At 39.2% G+C, this 23,526-nt stretch overlaps 1 protein-coding gene across 2 annotated transcripts in view; it reads right to left on the minus strand.

Annotated features, from left to right (window-relative positions):
- Positions 1-21,431, minus strand: part of PTN (pleiotrophin) — a 109,245-nt gene extending 87,814 nt beyond the window's left edge. Inside the window, exon 1 of one of the 2 annotated variants that reach the window (XM_007983043.3) lies at positions 21,072-21,431. The gene's annotated coding sequence lies outside the window, so the exon portion shown is untranslated. The remainder of the gene's footprint in view (positions 1-21,071) is intronic. The other variant, XM_007983042.3, reaches the window with a different exon arrangement.
- Positions 21,432-23,526: the final 2,095 nt, after the last annotated feature.

Consider the following 23,526-nt stretch of genomic DNA (forward strand, 5'->3'; position numbering starts at 1 on the left):
TTTGTTTTGAAAGAATAAAATCCTTTAAACCAAATATGGTTTGCATCTTTCTTTGGCTTTAATATCGTTTTTAACCACATCTTTTATATTGATTTCTCCCTCTCACAGTTCATGTTTCATCACCTAAAAAAGGAAATCCAATGTCTTTATTCATGCTCATGTGTTAATTGCAAAATTAGTGGCAATATTTCTTCTGGCACTAATAGTGTTTATCATTGATGCCAAATTCTTGGATGGTAGATGCTCAAAGATATTTTATATGTAGGTTTATAATTTCTGTATAACAATGTGATTTTTGCTTGATAGTAATTAAAGACTGGGTGGCTTTTCTTCTGTTTAATCACTACCAGAAATAATTTCTTCTTCTTGTCACAACACTATTTAGTAATCATTTCTCAGTAGTGCTATGGCCACAGTCTTTGGAATTCAAACATGTGACTCCAGATTTAAATATATGTAATCAGCAAAAATAAAATATTCTTTAATGCTTAAATTATGGAAGTTACCATAGCATAGAATTAATGCTCTATTTATAAATTAATTATTAGCTTTTAAAATTTGTTTTACTTAAAATAGGCCGTATGTGACTAGGATAATTAAAAATAAAAAAAGTGTTTAATATTGATTAAATATTTAACTATTTAATTTTCAAAAATACATTGTACAACAGGTTATAAAGTAAGAACTTTGGACTTAATCACTGAAACAGTTATTTTATCTCAGCGCATGAACAGAAACGTGTTTGGTTGAAACTTAGAGGCCTTCCCTAGCACTCTCCTTCCTAAGACACCCCTCCTTCCCTCGTACAGTCATTTTCTATCTCATTATTCTCTTTTATTTTCTTCCGTAATACTTGCTGAAATTTTTCCTACTTATTTGCTTTTCCTTAATTGAGAATGAAAGCTCAATGAAAGCAGATACCTAATAGGTGTTTACTCCTGTGCTATCAGGGCTTAGAAGAATAACATGTGGGCATTCAATAAATATTTAATTGAGGGAAGCAATGGATGGAGGTTTTCAATTGGTGACATCTATAGCCCATTTTAAAAATATAAAACATATCAGTTCATACAGTTATTTTTTAGGAGTGATATATGAGTTCTGGAGTAATACACTTGCTTTCAAAGTGTTTATATTTGAAACTTAAGATATTCAGGCAGTTCCTGCTATGCATAGTAGTTTAGGGCCATAAAACTCACCTTGTTTTAAGATCAACCTTAACTATCAATAGGAAAATTATGTTTTTTCTATGACCTATCATTAAAAACTCTGTATTCATAAATGTATAGAAAAATTAAAATATAGTAAAATTGATATTTATTTAGTATACTGCCACATAAAACATTAGAAATATTGAGATGTAAAACGTTTGGTTTTGTAAAATATTTATCAAGAGTCATTAGAACAGTTTGCTTTTCTTTTCTCATAGTACACATTACAATGCAGAATAAGCATTTTTCCGTGCCTTGGCAAATCATCATACACCTTTCTACATTTGGATTAGCTTCCAATGTTTTATTCTTCACTCTTTCAGTGTCATAAAATAAATCCAAGAATCCACTGAAGTGAGTTACTGTCAGCATAAATTCCCTCAGGACAGTTTCATCTTCTTAGTCATATCCGATTTCCTTATTTATAGCTATTAATTTGCCTTTCCTAAGTGCCTTTGGCTGCACGTGGAGAGTCTTTCCAGTGGGAGCAGCATCAATGTTCCCACCTTCAGTTACTTCTGTAACTCCACTTATGTTTGATTTGAGTTTCACTTCCAGTGTTAAATTATTCCTATTTTCTTGCCTGCACTTTCATCTTTGTTGGCCAATTTCTTCTTTGGATTACCAATTTTCGAAAAACATCTTGTGAATTTATCATTGTGAGACAAGGAGGCAACAAAAGTACATGGTTTGCTGCCTGTGCCTAAAGTGAATAACAGATTCACGGTGACCAATTACAGACAGACTACGAAAGAAAGGATGTGATAGGTCACTAATTATAAAGCAAATTTGTTATGTATGTGGTGATTTGTAGATTGAGCAGCTAGCAGTGAAATTTGCATTTATGCAATTTTAAGTATTTTATATACTTTTAGTTAATATACTAATAAATTATGTTGTTGGGGGACTGGTGTGAATTAATTTTACTATGGTAAAGTGAAGACTGTCAGTAATTTAAAACTTCATTTCTTTGCCAAACTTTCCAGTGATGTCTGAATACCTTAATGTATGAGAGAAGCTACTTTCAAAACATGGAAAGTTGAGTTTTTACCCTTGGAAGTCATATATTAAAAACAAAGAGGGATTTTGCTTTCTTAATGTCTTTCCCTGTGAGACAGATAGCAGTAGATAGTCTAGCCATAGCCTAAGTTTAAGAAAACAGAACGTTGTAACTGTGTAGTTATAGGCTTGAATTTACTAATCAGGATTATCTCAATGGTCTCAAACTTGATCATGTATTAGAATCACCATGAGGGCTTATTAAAGAGCCAGATTGCTGGCCCTACCCTCCGAGTTAGGGTTAATAGTTGAGAATCTGCATGTCTAATGAGTTCTTAGGTGAAGCTGATGCTGCAGAGCCACCAACTTAAACACAATCAGAAGAGTATTCCATGGGGAGAGAGAAGAGAATCCACAGATCATAATCTAGGAAGAGCACAGACACTGAACCAAAGAAATTAGCGGGATCTTAGAGATCTTTTAGTGTAGGTCATTTGTTTTACAAATGAAGAAATAGAAGCCTGAAAAATTCAGGTGATTTAATACAAAATTAGCCAATTGTAGAGGCTGGTCTAGAACATAGAGTCTATTATATTCCAACAAATTCTGGAAGACTTCTAGTGCCATAGTAGGTCGTATTTTCAATAGATATATGCCAAATGTATTACAAACACACAAAATAGTTCTCAAACTTTAGTGTGTCTGAAAGTAGTCCTGTGGCCTTGCTAAAAATTAACATTCTTAAGCTGGGCAGTGTGGTGCCCACCTATAGTCTCAGCTACTCGGCAGGTGGAGAAAGAAGGATCGCCTGAGCCCAGGAGTGAACTCCTGGGCTCAAGCTATAGTGTGCAATGATTATGCCTGTGAATAGCAACTGCACTCCAGCCTGGGCAACACAGTGAGATCCTGTCTCTAAAAAAAACAATAAAAAATAGAAATAAAAATTAACCTTCCTAAGCCCTCACCTAAAAATTCTGATTCATAGATAAAGTATGGGACACTTTGAGACCACAGCCCCATGAGATTCTAAAGAACAGGTAAACTGTTCTTTAAGAGACAATGTTCTATGATTGTGTACGCTGATGTTTTAAGCCAAATAATGTATACACAGAAAATAACAAAATGCCAACTTTTAAAAAAATTTTTTTGCAGAATACTTTCACAGGTTATGATAATTCCCTCCAAAGATCCTGTAAGGTCTGTGAGGCAACTGTCACACTCCCTTTTTGAAGAAATCTTGGAGAATTCTCCATTCTGGAAACCTCCTTCTTCTCATCTATGGAGAGGGTAATAATACTAAAATGGATCTTATAGAATTGTTTGGGGGATAAAATGAGATGAGATATAGGAAGGCAATTTGTCAATAATAAAATATTACATGGATATTAGCTGTTAATGGAAGGCCAAAACAGAGTATGAATTGTTTCAGAGTATGAAACAGAGTATGAAATATCAATTGGGTCATCTGCAGATAAAAGAGTTTTAATTGTACTATAATAGGCTCATCCTGCAGAAGCTTCCTGATTGGTCAAAGGAAACAGATAAGGCAAAGCTTCAGTGAAATTGTAAGATTTTACCCTCCCAGGCCCCAGATTATCTGGACCAGGAATTGCTGACTAAATCTGAATCTGGAACAACATTAAGTATAATATGCCCTGTGTTAAATGGCTTTCTTAGAAAAGATCTTGTCTGATCTCTGTCCCCAGGACATTTCCTGCCTCTTCTGACTGATAATTAAATTGGGGATTGGAAGCCAGACAATATTTACTTCCTGAGCGTTCTTTTCTTTCAGCAAAGCTGAAAAAATAATTTTAAAGGAAGAAAACTGAAAATGATCCATTTACCACTGATTCTGCCCTCCCTAGGAAGAAGGATCCCTGGAGTGAGATAAAGAAAATACAGAAAAGGAAGGGAGTGTCTTCACATCCCAGCGGGGCACGTGGAGGAGGAGGAGGTGCTGACTATGGACAGCAAGAAGCAACATCACCATCACAAAACACCCAGCACAGTGGCCCTTTCAACAAGGAGCATAAGAGACTGTTTCTACCTCTGATAAAAGTTAAGCATTTTGTTTTTCTCCACATATTTTAATCAATATTTACCAAGCCATAACAATCTGGCTTTCACTGTCACCCTGGGGTTGAGTTCCATGAGTAACTACCTTTTCCACTGGCTGCAGAAATAATGACTCCATGCATGATTGGCAGAAGGTCATTCATTTGAGTACAGGAAAATGAGCATTTTCAAGAAAAGAGCTGGCATCTCTGCATGGGTGAATCAGTGCAAATCTAAAATGCAGTTACTGAAATTACAGAAGCCTCTCCTCGGTCAGTTGGCCTCTTTTGGAAGACATGGCCTCAAACCATTCCAGTGCATGTGAAATGTCTAGACATGATTATAGAGCTTTCTTGAAAGCTGATGCATCCAAGGAACATTTAAAGTAAGAAGCAAAGTAATAAAAACCTTTTCTCAGAAAATTAAATGGTTAATATGGTCTTACCACATTTTCTAGTGAAAGTATGCTGTGAATGCTCAGGAGGAGGAAGGTGCAGTAATGAGACTAGAAATTTACAGCTTAGATGGGAACCCAGTCACCAATTACCAAGTGCTACAAGCCTGAGGCTACTTCTCATTAAAAAGCCTCCCAGGCATCGCGGGTGTCCACAGTTCAGAGAGACCTCAGAAACCTGCACCTAGTTCATGCTCGGTTCTTAGGATAATCCTGTCTCTCCACAATTCCTTTAGGCTTGCAACACGCTCTTGCCCCAAATCAGCTCTTCGTCTAGATTTCCCCTTTCTATCAATGGCACTAGAATTCTCCCAAATTGATCAATTTCAACATCTCATTTTTTACTCACCCTTCATGTACTCACCTCCCACTGTAATGTCTAGACTACAGATAGCCTTTATTTTACCTCATGGTGTGTCCAGAAAGAATCCATCTCAACTACCTACTTATACCAAGGCATCAGCAATTCACTTATTTATTCATTCATTTGTTATTGTATAAAGTATTGGCTAAGAGATCTATAGTGAAGTAGGGAGAGATGGTCATTTAAGGTAACTGTTACAAGATAAGAATGAGTAAGCATTGACACCGTTGCCTCTACCAGAACTCACACTTTCTTCCTTATGTTTTTCAATATTTAAACACAAGTCAGGAGACACTACCTCCTGGAAGCCTCCCCTGAATCCACCCTCAGCTGACTCAAATGTCTCTCCAATGGGCTTTCATATGTGCATATCTAGTTCATTGCACTGAAATTGCACTGATTAGCTGTTCCTGTGCCTGCCTGCTCCCCCCAGTTAGACTGTCCGATTCAAAAACAGGGACTGTGAGGTATTCATCTCTGTATTCCTGATACTTAACATAGAGCCCAGCTCATTGTGTTCATTGCATATTTTTAAGTGAATGAATGAATGAATGAATGAATGAATGAATGAATGACTATAAAAGGAAAACCATAGAAAGTTGTGAAACAGAGAAAGGGGTAAGTAATCATTTTAACTAGGGGAATAAAGGTAAAATGTTCACGGAGGTGACGGTATTTAAGCAAAACTTTAAAGTATGCACAGGATTTCCAGAATGTGAAAGGATCAAGGGGTGGGGTGAGGGGTGGTATACAAAGCACTACTTTTTAAAACCTAACTGATTCTCTCCACCTCTGATCTGTTACTTCTTTAAAAATAATCTTTTTATGCCTTACTTTTACCAATTCTTTTCTTCTCTGTTGTGGAGAACCTTCAGTGATTCCTTACCATCTAACTTGATATAATTTAGGCAGGTTAGCTTCCACTTGAAAGGTCTTGCTATCATTCCTTTTTTTTTTTTCTAACCCTCGCTTCCACTCTTGGCCACTCATTCTCTACACAAATCAGGCCCTTCTGTTTTCTGCCTCTGAGGTCTTGCCTTGGATCATCTCTTTGGCTTCCCTCTTTCTTCATGCATTACCTGAGATGCTTTCCTCATGACGTTCTGCCATACACAATGCAACTCTGCCTTTGAAAATCCTACCCTTTCCCAGAACTTTGGGATGCTACAGCAGGAGGATTGCTTGAAGCCTGGAGTTTAAGGAGTTTAAGACCAGCCTGGGCAATATAGCGAGACCCCATCTCTAAAAGAAAAAGAAAAGAAAATCCTATCCTTTACACGAGGCACCCTTTTCCACTCCAGACTGGAATGTCTTCCTTCTCTGAAAAAAAAACCCACTGAACCACTCTTTTATCATTTCATTTTATATTCGATTTTCTAGCTCTAAGTCTGCTTTGTCCCTTTGATGAGGATGCAACTAAGATGCCTACAGGCCAGGATCATGGGCAGCGTCTTGTTGGAACATGCCCAGTGTCTCAGACAGATATTCTATTGATTAAAAATCCTGGACAACTGAAGCAGCCCTCTAAGGATATATGAGAGACTCTTGACTTCAGGTAGACACCTTGTTATTCAGCTACTGGATGGTGGGTAGGGGTACCTGCAGTAGATTTAATATTTAATTCAGTGAGAAGAAATATAAATTATGTTACCAGTTTGGTAAAGGAAATCACTAACTATATTATAAAATAAAAATGTCTTACTTCCCTGTTTCAGCTGTAGAATTATAGTCATAGTTATTTTAACTTCTTCCATGCTGCCAGATTAAAGACCTTTTTATAAATTTTACTGTGTGACTAGCCCTTTAAGATAGATGCATCATTTTCACTGCTTTTGCCCTAGCTGTTGTAATCCTAGGATTCCTTCATGCTTTGCAGCTTTCTAGGTTTTGCCCTTTGTCAAACTACATCAATACCAGTCTCAAACCTGAATCATAAAAGACATTTTAGAGAAATAGAGGCTCAAGGCTCATGTAAAGGAATGACCTATCACACACAACAGGCTGCAGGGCATGGAGAATCCATCACCTAACCTTTCCCAGCCTCTGTTCGTCTGTGTCCCACTGTTGGATGTCCAAGCTTGACAGTGAATGCTTTCCAATGAGAAACTGTAGCAGGATTTTTTTTTCCCATCCTTTGGTCCCTATTGTATGTTCAGCTGCACTGGAGCTAGCTGCTAATCAAAGCCAGAGACTCTCAACACAAACAAACCCGGCATTGTGGCCTCCCCCCGGGATAGAACACAGCAATCCAACGAACAATTTAGTCAGGTGATAGCAGCCTGGAGAAACAGACTGAGCAGCTCCTAGACACCCTCCGGCTTGTACTCCCAGCGGTCCCTTTCCTCAATGCAAGCATGTTGAAATACCATGCCAGGCAAACTGGTATTTGAGAAAACAATGGGAATGAAACAATCATATGCAATCAAGGAGGGTAATCTAATGGCAGCATTCTTTATCCAAAACATGGTAATCTCTTGATCACAAGGAGGTAGAAATAAATGACATAGTGTGAAGAAATATTCCTGGATACTGGCTAGAGAGAAGAAAGGAATCATGAACCAAAATATCTTCAAGTACTCCCTGGACCCTTGACATTGAATAGGGGAATGGAGGTAGAAGAGTATGACATTTAAGAATTTTGTGGTTAGAAATATTTGCACTACACCCTCAGTTTTATTTTTTACTAGCTTTTGATCTTGAACAAGTTATTTCTGAGACACGGTTCCCTCATTTAGGAAGAAAAATAGCCTTTACCCCATAGGGCTATTGGGAGCATTTAACCCAGCACTGAATGTAAAGTTCTAGTATTGAACTACCCACTGTATAGAAAGCACTCAATAAGTAGTAGCTATTATGACAGTACTATTAATGCTGGTGAATTGTGCTCAGAAATTTAAAATGATGAGAAATAATAAGAACAGAAAGCAAGGTCTTCAGCTTCTAGAACTAGCTGGTGATAAGGGAGCAAGTCTCCTTGCTCTTAGTAGTTCCTATGAACAACGTCTTAAAGGTGCTGGCAGGTCTTGATTTTGACTTATTGCCATGGGTCCTCAGAACACAGCAAGGGAAGTTAGGGACTCCACTGTCCAGTGTGAAGGTAGAGGACAAGGTATTCCTTCAGACAACAGCAGAAGCTTGGCTCCAGGTACCTGAGCACTGATGATGGAACCATCCTCTAAGTACAAAGGACAGAGCAGAAGAAAAAAGCTGGAGATGCCAAAGAAAATGATTACCCATGTCACAATTTCGCACTAGGCCAGCCAGTTAATATTAATTCTTGCCAGAGTTTCTGGAGGTCCAGACATCGGACAGAGAGGAATAGAAACTAGTAAAAGGTTACTACAATTCTATGCAACAATAAGCATGGATTGAGTACTATATGCAACTGGCATATAGTGGGTACTCAATCCCATACTCAGTGCATATTCAGGAAGTGGTAAAGTGAAGGACCTAGACACAATCGTAGGAACAAACAATGGGGTTCAGCAACAAGAAACATAGCCAGTGAAACTCAAAATTAATATAGTGATTTCCTTTAAATATAAAAGACAGGGATGCAAGATTAGCAATTGAAGTAGCTTCTTATGGAAACCTCCAAATGAAAACAATGCTAGTCGGTCGGGTGCGGTGGCTCATACCTATAATCCCAGCACTTTGGGAGGCTGAGGAAGGTGGATCACCCGAGCTCAGGAGTTTGAGACCAGCCTGGCCAACATGGTGAAACTCCATCTCTTCTAAAAATACAAAAATTAGTCAGGTGTGGTAACATGCACCTGTAATCCCAGCTCTGTGGGAGACTGAGACAAGAGAATTGCTTGAACCCAGGAGGTGGAGGTTGCAGTGAGCTGAGATCACACCACTGCACTCCAGCCCGGGCAACACAGCAAGACTCTGTCTCAAAAAAATGAAGAAGGAGGAGGAGAAGAAGGAGAAGGAGAAGGAGAAGGAGGAGGAGGAGGAGGAGGAAGAGGAGGAGGAGGAGAAGAAGAAGAAGAAGAAGAAGAAGAAGAAGAAGAAGAAGAAGAAGAAGAAGAAGAAGAAGAAGAAGAAGAAGAGGAGGAGGAGGAGGAGGAGGAGGAGGAGGAGGAGGAGGAGGAGGAGGAGGAAGAGGAAGATAAAGAGGAAGAAGAAGAAGAGAAATACCCAACCTAAACTTTTTCTGAACTGAAACAGAATGTTGAACATCACACATTACAGCAAATAGCAATCAAGGCAGAAAACCAGCCCCCAAATCTAGAAGGCATGTGTGCAGCAAAGCCCTGGCTGAAGGAACCCTGATGTGCTCTAGCCCACAAAAAGCACATTTCAGTCTCCTGCTTTCATGATCTGCCACTAAAGGTGGGGAGGACACGAATGCATGAATGAAAACAATGTGTTAGAGGGTAGAAAGGTTTATGGAAGAGTTGGCTTCAGGGATCAGACTGTCTAACTCCAGGCTCTGCCCCCAAGATTCTTCAGACCCTGTTTTGGGAAGGAACTCTTCATTAGAACAGCAGATACCCCTTTGTCTTGAAACACTCCCTCTGAGAAGAACAAGAAGAGGACCAGGTTTGCTCCACAGAGCTGGAGTGATTTCATGGGACTTTTATGGCAAGATGCACCTGGAGCCGAGCAGATGTGGAAAACAAAGAAGGCAAATTCACCCTAGAGGAATCTCCATAGGATACACCATGACAGCCAGATGGGCCATAAGGGCCCTGTGGCATGCTTAATACTTCCTTTTTAGTGGCAGAAGCCTCAATGCTATCTGATAGAATTTTCTGTGAGGTCTGCAGTTCCTCTCTCCAGGTACAGGGCTTCTATCAATGGAATTCTTGGATGTTTTCTCTAAAGCCTCAGTTCAAGTCCAATGCTGTTTCTTTTGTCTTATTGGTCTTGCTGCCTTTGATATAAAGGGCTTCCATTTAACATCTTGTGAAGGAATGTCACTGGATAAGACATTAGAAACCCACAGAGTCAGCCTGCTTTTAGGAAAAGTGGATCTGTCTGTTTAGAGAGAAATTGGTAGAAATCCACATCTACCCACTTACTCCTGCTGAATTGCTTCTAATCTGCTTCTCCAAACCAAATTCACTTATGACAGCCTTGAAGAACATCTTCAAATCCCCAGATATCATGTATCAGAAGGCCAACTGTAATTCCCTAACCATCAGACGAAAGCCGCAATGTAAAAAGGCTAAAAAATCACTTCAGGCCAAAGTTGGTGGGAATCCCAATACTGGCACAGACACTAAACGCATTTGACTTTCACTCCTCCTCTGCGATCGGGAATGTGGTGGTCAAACCCAAATGTGATCTGACTCACTTTAAACTCAAGCCAATTGTCCACTAGTCATTCCAAATAATAACAGAGCAAATAACTCCCTGAAGGATGCCAAGCCCTGGAGCAACAACACATCAAAGAGGTTTGCTGATCTTGCAGTTTACCCACCTGCAGTGCATCAGGCCCACTCCCTTGGGCCCCACAGCAACTCACAAGTTTTTCAGGCTCTTGAGAGGAGCTAAGGGGTTGGATCCAACCTGGGTGGGACCAGGCAGCTGTGTCTTCCCTGGGGAGACTTTTACCCTTGGGTATATGGAAGGGTCCTTTAGGGTAAGAAAGAAAGACAATGTGTACTCAGCTTGGCCTTTAATTGGTACACACTAAGTTCTCTAAGATTATTTGTTCCCATCTAAACAGCACATCCTTTGCAGGGACAAAGATTTGCATTTGTTTGTTTGCTTTATGAGATGTTTGTTTGTTTGCATTTTTCCAGTGCTGGCTCTTTTATGAGCGTTCATAACATTAATTTACTTAGCATTTTTTATGATTCTAATTTACCCATATCAAGCTAAATAAATTGAACTTCCATCTTAATTGGTTCATTTGGTAGAATCAAGTGCACATGTTAACATGTGCATAGCTGTTAAGATATATCGCATGCATCAATAACACTGTTAAAAAGCAGGACACCCAATTATGCATCTAACTATTTGTAAAAGTTACATCAGAAAAACTGTAAAGGTGTATCAGGGTGCCAACAGTGGAGACTATTTTAAGAATTATAAGTAAGTTTGCTTTTTTATAAAATTTGAATATCTTGTACCACGAACATGTATTTTTGTAGAATGGGAAAAATAATGTGTTTCTTCAGGTACATTTGTGATTTCCTAATAAGCAACCTCATAATGGAAAAAAAACTTTCATTATTTTTCACATGGTTAAAATTAATCAAACTTTTCACACATTTGACCTGCATTGAGCTATATTTGAGATTCTGCATATTCCCAGAGACATTATTCAATAATGAAATGTATATTGTAAATAAGAAAAGATAATGGGAAGAAAGGCTTTATTTTATTGTTTCAAGATATAAGCATAGACACGTGTTAAAAGTAGCCTAATAAACTACCCGTTTCTCTCCTCTAGCAGCTTCAGCCTTGCTCATTTGAATCCCTTGAAACGTATCTAAAGAAATACATTGCACAGAGAGGGCAATTTGTTTCTGTAATAAATATTTTTTGAGGAGCTGACTTGACCCTTGAAATCAGGTTCTTTCAAGATGCAAGATATGCTTTTTAAGTCAACGATCTGATGTTCATAAGCTCACAAATGAGGGTCACCATATGTTAAAACCTTAGAGATGATTCTGCTGCTGGGTACAATGATGCCATGGCTATGTCTTGAAAAAAGCCATATTCACATCAAATAGGAAAGCCGTTATGAAAACACTGTTCTCGAGTTTTGTGTGGTTTCTGCTACAGTTTGGATGTGTGTCCCCACCAAACCTTATGAGGAAATTTGACTTCCCAATGTTGGAGGTGATGCCAGACGGGAGGAGTTTGGGTCATGGGAGTGGATTCCCTCATGAGTAGATGAATGTCCTCCCTGGTGGGGTTTGGGAGGGTGGGTGAGTGAGTTCCCATTCTTAGTTCCCCTGGGAGCTGCTTGTTAAAAAAGAGTCTGGTACCTTCCTGTCTTTCTTGCTTCCACTCTTTCTGTGTGATGCCTGCTCCCATTCACCTTCTACCATGAGTGGATGCCATCTGAGGCCTTCACTAGATGCCCAATCTGGAAACTTTCAGCCAGCAGAATCATAAGCCAAATAAACCTTTTTTCTTTATGCATAACCCAGCCTCAGGTATTCCTTTATAGCAACAGAAAACAGACTAAGATAGCTTCTATTTGTTTTAGCCTGAGTGAAGATTTTCTCCATTACCTAAGACTGTTACCACAATATGCTCCTTATTAATTAAATCTGGACTCTGAAGCAAAAAACCCTGGTTCTTTCTCTGGGCAGCCCAATGTCTTCAAGGAAGTCACAAAGATGGATGATTCCTGGTCTAGTTCCATTATGGTATGGAAGGAAAGAGTCTAATGCAGTTATAGGAGTTAAAATGTGAAAGAAGGGAAGACTCTAACACTAAGTCAACATATTACATATATCTTTTTCATATTAAGAATGAAGTTTTCTAAACACTTTTCATTAGCTTTTAAAGCAAATGAAGAAGGCAACATTTGGATCACTGACACCCTCTTGGAGAAAGACCCCAGCAGAAGTATTGGGAAGGAGGCCCAAGTGCAACATCTGGCCAGGGTCTTTTTACGCTTAAGGGAACTTCAGTGAAGTCAATAGCAAATCAGGTGGTGTCCGCAATTTTCTTTCATAAATAATCATACATTGCAAATATTATTTGGCCAAAGATGTAACTTTGAGAAGATTTTGCGTATAGCAAGAAGCATTACTGACAATGATCCTGATCATTTTTATTAAGCTATGGACATCATGACTGGAGAGTTCTGATTTGTTTCCTGTTTCCTCAAGTTTGTTGAATTAAACTGTTGTGGCTTGCTACTCAAAGAGAGGTCGCCAAGCCAGCAGCACTGCAGTCACCTGGGAACTTGGTAGAAAAGCAGACTCTGAGATTTCATTGGAGACCTACTGAATTTTGGCAAGAACCCTGGGTGACTGGTAAGCACATGAAAGTTTGAGAAGCACAATTATCCAGCAATCATGTAAATGAACTGCTGCTAGCCAATTACTAAAGCTTATATTTAGTGAGAATAACCAATTCAAAAAAAGTGACATGTAGCTTTTAAGACACTCCAGAAGGAACTATAACATGATCTGAAGTAAAAGAAAGCATGCCTGTTTCAGTTTAGCCTCATTTAAGATGTCTTCTTGCTTTTTTTTTTTTAGTATGACTCATTTCTTTTTCTTCATTCCTGTCACACATCTTACCTCCTCCTCACTTTGTCAGTCAAACTTACCTTCAGGCATCTGAGGCAATCTCTGGGTGTCCTGAGAAAATGACAATGACAACAACAGGATTGGGGAACCAGAAAAGCAGAACTTGCCCCACTGACTTTATTAAGTTCAGTTCATGTTCAGTATAACAATTTGGAGCTTACAGATGTTACATCGTGACCATTGACCTTTACCACCAACCTATGAGGTTGGCAAAACAAGTGACATCATCATCATTTCTCACAGCTAAAAAACCTAAGATTCCAGGAGATTCAGTAACACATTCAACAGCCCATACCAAACAGCAGGTGGACTGTGGTGAGATGCTGGTTCCTGACTCCAAACCTTAACTCCTTCCCTGGACTGAAGCCTCTATCAGCAGGGGTCAGAGAGAATGTGGTTATGAGCATCACTAAGGTCAGCAATAAGGTGCCTGTCTCTTGGATTGGGAGTCTCCTATATGCAAAATGCTCCCCTAGACCTTATGGGAAAGCATAAGGTCAAAGAGTCTGTATTGGAAATTTTGCCTGCCCAACCCCCAGGCCTTGAGCATGATCAGATGATCCACGCTCCATATGTTTCCTTCCAGAAGAAAGGATTTTCAATCTGCATTTAGAAAGAAGGAAGAAAATGGTATGAGCATGTGGAGGGGCGAGATCTTTCAAGAAGCATGGAATTCCGCCTAGGATTTTGCTTGTATGTTTGTTGCAGATGCCAAGTGGGCATGAGAAAGAAAAGCAATTGAGGAGGGGGAAGAAGTGAGAACTTGCATCTGGTGCTGCTTCACCATGATCATCATTTTCACCTTCCTGCTCAAACACTCCCAGCAATCAGACTGTATGTTCAGTACCTCACATTGATTTTCTCCATTACTATTCAGACGTCAGTCCTAGAAGGTAAGTATGTGCTCCCACATTAGAGAGAAAAACATTGAAATAAGGAAGACCACAATATTTGCTCATGGTCACAGAGCTACTAAGAAGTGTAGTAGTTTATACCTCAATATTTTGGACCTTGTAGCTCAAATATTGAGCCACCAAGGCTACCGTTTCTTTTTTTTTTTTTTTCTTGAGACGGAGTCTCGCTCTGTTGCCCAGACTGGAGTGCAATGGCGCGATCTCCACTCACTGCAAGCTCCGCCTCCCGGGTTCATGCCATTCTCCTGCCTCAGCCTCCCGAGTAGCTGGGACTACAGGCCACCACGCCCATTTAATTATTTTTGGATTTTTTAGTAGAGACGGGGTTTCACCGTGTTAGCCAGGATGGTCTTGATCTCCCGACCACGTGATCCACCCGCCTCGGCCTCCCAAAGTGCTGGGATTACAGGCGTGAGCCACTGCGCCTGGCCAAGGCTACCTTTTCGAATGCATCATCTGTATCCACATGCCCTGTCATATGTCCAGTTTACGCTTAAGGGAACTTCAGTAAAGTCAATAGCAAATCAGGTGGTGTCTGCAATTTTCTTAAATCCACCTCTTAAATCAGAACCACTGAAGATGGGCTCCAGGCAGCTGGCACCTACACGTGACCCTAGTTAATCTGATAAACATTGAAGACAGGCAACTGCTTCTGTAGGTTATTTGACCTCTAACTGTACATACATTGGACTTGGGGTTTGACATGAGAGACAAATGGGAGATAAGATCAATTTATTAGCCTAAGAAAGATGGCATCATATTACCGAGGAATAAACTCAAACCAGGAATTTTAAGACTTTTGTTTTCATATCTGTATGTCATTGAATGTGGCCCCCTTAACTTCTCTAAGCCTGCATTTCTGTATCAATGTTTTAAAAATCCCACTCAGTCTACCTGAGTAGAGTTACAAAAATATGATGAAAAAATAAATGTGAAACATTCTGAGAAAAAGACCTTATAGCTACATAGAAGTTAGAATGAAAATAATGCTTCAAATGACTAGCTTTGTCACTTTGAATAACATGGTTTGTTAAAGAAGTGGTAAGTAAGGTTTTCTGCATTCTGGAGGTAGTCTTGAATCAGAAACTATGAAAAGTTTAAAATTATCAAGGTGAAATATGATTAGGAAGACACTCTAGAGACCTGGCAAGCCTATATGACATTTGTAATGAAGAGAGTGAAGGAAAGAGAGTGGGAGAAGTTTCTGGAGGTTCAAAGTTGAGCATGGGAATGCTTGGGCTTAAACAGGAAATAGGCACCAGGTTGTTTGGTAAGGCGAGGGGATTAGGCATAGAACACAGACGGTCAAGGTGGGTGGAACAACATGGGCAAAGAGAATGAAAGGCATTTAGAGCTGCCTATTTATTTTCTCGCTCGTTTGCCATCTTCAATGGTTCTATGCTAAATACGCTAGGGTTCTTGAGAGAATGAGAGACAGCCTCTGCCTTAATAGGGTACATAGGTTGGATGGGGTGGGGCTGGTGTCAAATGGTGAAAAAGGAGGAGCTGAAGTCACTCTAAGGGTGACGGGGAGACTTTGAAGAAAAGAGAAGGGGAGAAATACAGCTCCACCTAGAGGGGCATTTGCCTTGGAAAACCTTTGGTGCCTTCAATTTCTGACTCAAGATTTCATCCAAATTCCACAGCTGAAGTACAAGGATTTGCCTTCTTTTCCTTCATGTATATGTTTTCATTAAAGGACGCTCTTCTTGTCTGGTATAAATTTTCCTGAAAATGACATCTATAGTGAGTGCCATGTCTCAAAAATTGTATTGATTCTAAATAAAACTCAGTCTGAATTCTTAAGATGTCACTTCCAATAATTTGTTTCTGCTACGTTATGTGGCAAATGTGAAATGAAAACACGAAGGAATTAGGAGTTCAATTTCTCTTCCAGAATAAACAGCATTAAAGGAATTAACAGACATAATGCTTTTGAAATAGATGTTGGGTACCATTTAGCCTTTTGTGAGCTCCCCTTTCCTTTTTCTCATAAAAATGTGATCCCTTTGACATTGGAACTGCTTAGGGCAACAGTTGTACATATCTTATTCTAACTTGTGTTGTAGTAATTAGTGTTTTAATATTCTTACGTATATATTGAGTAGATCATTAGCTGCTTGAAGACGTATTTATTTGTCCTGTGTCCCTCATCACACCACCTACCATAGAATACGGCGGTCACTATCCATAAAAGTCTGGTAGGGATAAAAATAAAATAACAAGAAGTCCTTTACTTCAATCTCCTCCTCCCAATAGAATTGTGCCCGAATGATTTCCTTCAGTATTCATTGAAAAAATATTAAAAATGTGAGTCTAGAGCTCATTAGAGAGAATCTTCCTCCAATTCTCTTCAGATTTGAGAATTTTCCTTGTGAAAGAGTTAAAGCTCGAAGAACAGTTGTGACAATACTGAAGCATTTGGAGAGGAGAGAGGAAGGCAGGGAACTGAAATATTTGGAAATAAATGTACACATTTGGAAGACGAGGGAAAAAAAAAAGCAAAACAAAAGGTGAAAAAAGGAGTGCCCAAAGAAATTAGGAAAACATTAAGATAATAATATATCAAGGAGGTTACAGTATGAGATAATCATAAAAGGTTGGGGTTAGCAACCTGTGACTTTTAAAGCATCTTTTCCAGAGATGGGTGAGGGCATAATGGACTTTAATTGAGATCTCCTTTAAATACATTTCTAATAAAGAATTTCACAAGTTCACACCACTTACCAAACACAAAGTATTAGATAATGTTGAACCATAGAGACAGACACCATGTTCTATTTCTTAAACATGCTACATTGTCCAGCACAATGTAGTATTAGGCATCTAACATACATACAATAAATATTGTTAAACTGGCTGGCCATAGGAGCTAGAAAAATTGTATTGTTGGAGTAGGACCCAAGAGGATGTGATGTAACTCTAGCTGCGCCACTACATTGATACTGGGAAGCTGAGAAGAGAATGAGGTCAACACATTGCAGTGATGAAAATGTTGGCTGACCCTTTGCCAGGGTTTTGAGTCAAAAAAGAAAAGGGAAAAATACCACTGAATCAGTAGAGAGGGCATTGGTGTTGAAAACACCAGCTAGGAAGGTCCAAGTTTCCAAGAATGCCAACATATGGGCAGACATTCCTGGTACATCTGTACATAGAGAAATGTATACCATTATAGCAATAGGGAATTGGGCAAGACGTTCTGGGACCTGTTGGGTGGGGAATAGTGGCAACAGAATTAATAGAGAAATGAGAGAAAGGAGGAGAAATAGGTAAACATAAAAGCAGGAAGAAAAGGGAGCAAAGGGTTAGAGACCCAGAATGCTATTTGTGTTTTAAAGTGATGTTTTGGCTTTTGCTAAGAGCAATTCTTAGAATTAAGAGCCCAATTATCAGTTACTATGACTCACTTCTTTCAAGATTAATATACAGAAATTGATTTTTTGTTACACCATGTGTGAAGTTAAAAAAAATCTAAGAATTCTATTTTTAGAAAACTGGATATGATGTTTTTTCTATTTGAGATATCACTTTATCTAAACCACTATGAAAAAAAATGGTTCAATAAATAAAGCCTAGAAAAATGAATTAAATTTTATTTCTAAAAATATCTCAAACATGAAGGAGTCATTGTATTCCTTGTCCACCCTGAAGAAATAGGGATTTGTGGTGAATGTGATCTACATAATTAAGTCCACAATATTACCATGTTTATAATACCCTCTGATAATGTTTCAGCATAGCTACATTTTTAAGCTACTGTTTACTAAATGCCAAAATAGAAAAAAAAAAAAGAGGCTTGTTATATTTTACAATCTAGAAATATTTTAATGACACCATGAAAACTATGCCACACACTAGACTGGTGTGAAGTGGATGGAAAAATTGCCCAGTGGTGGAAACTTGAATTGTCCATAAACATCAGAAGGAAAGATAACTTTCCATGAGGCCACGGCCCAAATTCCACTTAAGCCAATTGACTCTGGGTGGAAAAAAGCAAGCCTAGCTCATAAAAAGAAGGCTCATATCTGAGTATCATTTTACCTCCCCTCCCACAGCAGTGACATGACCTTGTGCCAGGAGACAAAATCTCTTCGATTATTCATTTAGAAAAGAAGCCAGAGGAAAAAACATTCCTCACCCTTGTGAAGAAGCCCAATTGAACATCACTAGCAAAGCCATGAAACAAAGGCCATTGGAGGGCTCCCACTCAGCCTCATGCTCCAGAGAAAAGTATATCTCAAACTGGGCCGAGTTGCACTCAGGTGTGGAGGACGTTTGCACTCATCACGTTGGGTGGTTTCAGTCTGGACACCTCCTTCCGAAGAGAAGTCAGGAACAACTCCCCATATCATTATGCTGCCATATTAAAAGGCATAATTGTTTAGAGAACTGGAATTTTTCTTCCGAATTTAGACTTCAGGCCTTCAATCTATTGTTAATTTATCACACCATTTTCAATGAGCCAGGTAAACTCAGTTTTGTGGGAAAGTTTTGAATAGTAATTAAAAACACCACATCACAATGGGAAGATGATCAGAATTCATGTGAGAATGTCATGTAAGTGAGAAAGCAAAAATATCTTCAAAGGAAAAATAAAATATTTGAGGTTAAAATATTTGATATCTAAGATTGATTTTATTTTTTAAAAAAAATGATTCAACTATCTGGAGATCTTATTTCTCTCTGTTGTTTTCAACAACTAGGTTTTATGAAATTTTAAACCAGGCCATTGACTTGACTGAAATTTTTTAAAAAATGAAAATGCTCATTAAAAAGAAATGTATATCTTGTTATGTGTTGCTATATGCGAAGCCCAAATAAGGCACATGGAAAATATCAATAAATTAATAAGTTTATTATTCCAAATCTCATGATCTCATGGAAAGAGGTCTAAAAAACAGAGAATTATATATCATACATTAGACTATAAGTATAGTTAGGTATACCTTATTACTCTAATTCTCTACAATATCTCATTTAAAGTCAGATAATTAAAAAGTCATATATTTAATAGGGCTTTTATTTATCTCAAGCTCTAGCTTTGAGAACATAATGCATTTGCATCCAGAAGCAAACAGCTGGAACACAGCACCTAATGCTGGTATTTGTGGCTTCAGGTGGGAGTTCCTTATAGTGGCTTTTCACTAAATGCAGAAAAAGATGTCCTGAAGGGAACCAGTGAGCAGTGGCAGGAAAAAGATCACCTTCTATGTATTTAAAGTACAATTAGAGAACTTAAGGCCCAAGTTTCTTAAAGCACAAAAGAATAGTATTAGAGGTTTTTTTTTTTTTTTTTTAAATAATACAAATTTTAAAAATCTCACCTTCTAATTTAAATGAAAGAGTACAAATATTGCCAGTCTGAAATAACTCATGTCCCAAAGGAAGAAAAAAAAAATTCAAATTTCCTCTGAATTTAACTGGACTATATTTTTTAAATGACTTGGCCTTTCAAGTGCATAATTTACTTAAAAAGAAACACAATGAAGATGGAAAACACAGCTTTATTTTCTGCGTTGGGAGACTTCTGTTTTGTTTCATTGTCATTACCTTTTAATATTCCTACATATCAACGCATTCCCAGATAATTAAGGGGCTAACATGGGCCCTGCTGTTTCATCAATTCCACATTTGCCTACGATCATAAAATTGCTTCATTATGTTATTAGTTCAAAAGTTCTTTTTGGTAATTCCTGAATCTCCTCCCATACCCCTCTCTCCAGCACACACACACACACACGCACATGCACACATCACCCCTTTCTCAAGCTGCTAAAGCAAAATGCCTGATAACTCTTAACATGAGAAATGTTCAAGGACTGGAGCTTTAATGTTCTCTCCTCTTAGGACCCCTACCCCTCCTATTTTCTGAATGTGTCCCCAACCTTACAAAGCAGCTCTTAACAGACACAAGGGTGAGTTAACACTAGAGTGTATATAAACTGCATGTGTGTATTCCTGTGTGTGTGTGTTGTGTTATGTCATGGAGAAAGGGGTGTGTGTGTGTGTGTGGAGAGGAGAGAGAAGGCTTCACTTTACATCTATTAAGTAAGAAAGGAGTTGAATATATTCCTCTCAAAAAAATATTTTCTTAACTTATTAGAAACAACAACTCAGAAACTCTAAAAATCTAGTAAATTAGTAACAAATATATCCTAAATTTATGTGGGTCAAATTAAAAGTTTAAGGGGTCTATGTACAGGGCAGTTCTTTAAATTTGCATTCAAACGAGAGACGGGACTCCAGGTGTGTCTTCTAAACTTGGGTTCTAACCATTTCTGGAACCATTCCTGGGCTGTCAGGTGGGAAGACGGGTGCCAGTAGTGCTGTGAGAGAGGTTCCATGTCAGCTAGCACTGTCAGGAACAAACCCCCAGCTTACCTAGAAATGCCAGCTAAGAGTCATGGGCTGGAGGGCCCTGGGGCAATCAGAGAATCAGAGAGAGGTTGGGAAAATGAGAGCTGCTTGTTCAGGCTGCCGTACTTTCTCTCCAACTACCCAGCCAGAGACACACCTACTAAAGCTCCAGGTTTTACGAAAAGCAAAGATGCACTCTCCAGCCCACCACTGGAACACGGTCCAAATGCACGCTTAACATCACAAAAACTTCTTTCCTTTCACTTACCTAAGCACACCCTAACTAACCTAACCTGAAACCCCCAAAATACGCCTCCCTTGGCCTCTGGAGCAAGTCAGTTTTGAAAGCAGTCCTATCAGCAAAGACACCGGGCAGCCTCTCTCACTCCTACCACCATCATCTGCTGGTACCCAGAAAAGTGGCACAAGGTGAAGGCAAACTCGATCGAAGAGCCCTCCGAGAAATCGCACATTCCTCTCACTTACTTTGAGTTGCAAATGTCCCCTCTGGCGCTCAGTCTGCCTTTGTTGCAAGGGGCGAGGTTGCTACGGCTGAGTCCAGGTACCCGGCTCGCTGCAGCTCCTGCTTGGTCTGCTGCTGCTCTCCCCGCCTTCTGGACGGATGACTCACTGGTCTCTTTCTTCCCCTCTCTCCACTTTGGATTTTCCTCTGCTCTGGGGCTCTCTTGGCGGGATATTTGGACTGGAAGGCGGGGAACCTGATCCTGCCTTTGACTCAATTACGCCCTGACAGGGAGGGAACGGAAGGGAAATGGAGAATGGGAGGGATGAGAGGAGCGGGCCAGGAGGACGCAGGCTGGGCGAGGGAGGGAGAGCGTGTTGCACTCGAGAGCTGATTGGGAAGCTTATTAAAAGCAGAATACTCCAGAGGCAGTCTCTCCCCGCGGAGCAAGAAAGAAAACGGATTTGAACCAAGAGGCCATGAGATGGTACCTTGTTTCGTTTCTAGCAGAGACCAAACACAACATTTCTTTTCCAAACTCCACCCATGATCTATTCTTCAGATGAGTGCAAAGCCACTTTGCCAAATAGGATATTTTAAATGGACAATTGATGGCATTTTAGGTTACAGTTTTGGCCCCCCACAATCCTTTAATGATATTCAGGATGAAAAAGCACTCTCTTCAAACCAGCCTCTTCTTCCACCCACGAAAGCCCTCCCTATACACAGAGGCAGTTACCCAGCTGTCAGTCACATCTCACCTGCAAAGCACAAAATGTACAAAGTACTTTTTCTCAATTGTCACAGAGTGACAGACGTCTGAAAGTTCCCAATTAAGTGCTACTTACCTTTAGGGAGAGCTCTTTCCTTTTTTGGTTTCCTTGGCGCCTTTAGCAACCTATTCAGTAACATGCCTTTGACACCCAAGAATTTAGAGGATTCGTCAATGTAGCTCAGACTCTGAGGTTTGTAAAACTTGGAGGCTGGGCTTTGCATCTCTCTGGAATTTTCATTTCATTCAATTGAGGAAAGATGCTAAGGCAATGCATAGGTAAATATTTATGATACAGATGAGATAAAAGTATTGTGTAAAAGGATTAAGACGTATTACACAAATTCACCCAAACATTTTCAAAATGTAAATTTCGAGATTTTCTGCCACTTATCAGCTTTTCCTGCTCCTTGGTTAGTTCCTTTTACCTACTTTTACTGCTCAGCTTATCATTTGATGGCGTCCATCCCAAATTGCTTGTAAAATAGACTCGCATTTTTCATAGTTCTGAGGTTACATCCGTTCATTTCAATTTGACGAATATTTATTAAGCAACGTATTTACTTAGAACTATCCTTAAACCCCCAAACTAGAAGCATTGTCTTGTGGCAAGTAGTTTTTAGGGACTTGGGGCTCTTATATTGACTGCTACCTGTAGAAATGTCTCTTGGAGAAGTTAGCTGGAACCAAAGAGGTGGCTCTACAAACTCAATCAAGCAGTCAATCAAGCTTTTCAAAAGGAACAGCATCAGAGATGCACTTACACACATACAGTTTATCCCCCTTCCCAAACCCTTCATACACATACCACATTCAATTCTCAAATGAAATAACTAAATAAGGAAGCTGTGTTCCTTTCTTCTATACACAGGCTTCAGGTTACCTATTTTCCTTTTGTGATTCCACTTCTGTGTGAAGAAAGCATTGTTTGTTTTAACCGGATTTCACCTGTATAAAGTGTGGCAGAATGCACATTGTCATTTTTATTAGTATTTTGCCCAGTCCCTTTACAGAAAAAGATGTCTCAGCATTCTATTAACACTCCACAGGGGCAAAGTTTCTAAGGCATTGAACAAAGAGCTATCCATTTTCTTTCTGTTCTTCAGCTTTATTTTAACATGTGTAACATATGTACATACAAATGTATATACAATATATATATACAAATGTAACATACAGCTAGCTACCAGTTAGGTGAACAATGCTGGCTTGATTGAGGTGCTTTCTATAGGGTTGATAAAGTAAGCAGAAGATTCCTATGATTTCTACTCAATTACATATGTTATATCAAAAATATCACCCTTTATTCAGATAGGTATATACTAAAATTGCATACATCAGTGATTATCAATTGGGAGCAATTTTGCCCTCCAGGAAAAGTGAATAATGTCTGGAGATAGTCTTGGTTGTCACAAATTGGGGGAAGAAGTTGCTCTGGCATCTAGTGGGTAGAAGCTGGGGATGCTGTTAAACATCATACAATGCATAGTTAAACATCATACAATGCCTACTTCATAGGCAAAGCTGCCCCAGTGGCTGCTGGCTATCCACCTTTATGGTCTTTTCCTGATTGTATGCTAAACAAGGGGTAGTTTATTCATGAATTTTCCTGGAAAGAGGTGGGCAGCTCCCAGAACTGAGGGTTCCTCCCCTTTTTAGACCATATATGGTAACTTCCTGACATTGCCATGGCATTTGTAAACTGT

Source organism: Chlorocebus sabaeus, chromosome 21, assembly GCF_047675955.1.
Source record: "Chlorocebus sabaeus isolate Y175 chromosome 21, mChlSab1.0.hap1, whole genome shotgun sequence".
NCBI lineage: Eukaryota > Metazoa > Chordata > Mammalia > Primates > Cercopithecidae > Chlorocebus > Chlorocebus sabaeus.